The sequence below is a fragment of the Physeter macrocephalus genome, chromosome 7 (genome assembly GCF_002837175.3).
Source record: "Physeter macrocephalus isolate SW-GA chromosome 7, ASM283717v5, whole genome shotgun sequence".
Classification (NCBI taxonomy): domain Eukaryota; kingdom Metazoa; phylum Chordata; class Mammalia; order Artiodactyla; family Physeteridae; genus Physeter; species Physeter macrocephalus.
The window spans coordinates 93969521-93970139 of NC_041220.1; positions in this window are offsets into that span (position 1 = coordinate 93969521).

Below are 619 nucleotides of genomic sequence, written 5' to 3' on the forward strand. Positions count from 1 at the left end.
AGTATCTTTTCCCACCACAATGCTATGAGACTAGATATCAATTACAGGAAAAAAAATCTGTAAAAAATACAAACACATGAAGCCTAAACAATACACTACTTAATAAACAGGAGATCCTTGAGGAAATCAAAGAGGAATCAAAAAATACCTAGAAACAAATGACAATGAAAACACGATGACCCAAAACTTATGGGATGCAGCAAAAGCAGTTCTAAGACAGTTTATAGCAATACAATCCTATCTCAAGAAACAAGAAACATCTCAAATCAACCTAAACTTATACCTAAAGCAATTACAGAAAGAAGAACAAAAAAACCCCCAAAGTTAGCAGAAGGAAAGAAATCATAAAGATCAGATCAGAAATAAATGAAAAAGAAATGAAGAAATTAATAGCAAAGATCAAGAAAACTAAAAGCTGGTTCTTTGAAAAGATAAACAAAATTGCCATTAGCCACACTCATCAAGAAAAAAAGGGAGATGACTCAAATCAACAGAATTAGAAATGAAAAAGAAGTAACAACTGACACTGCAGAAATACAAAGGATCATGAGAGATTACTACAAGCAACTATATGCCAATAAAATGGACAACCTGGAAGAAATGGACAAATTCTTAGAAA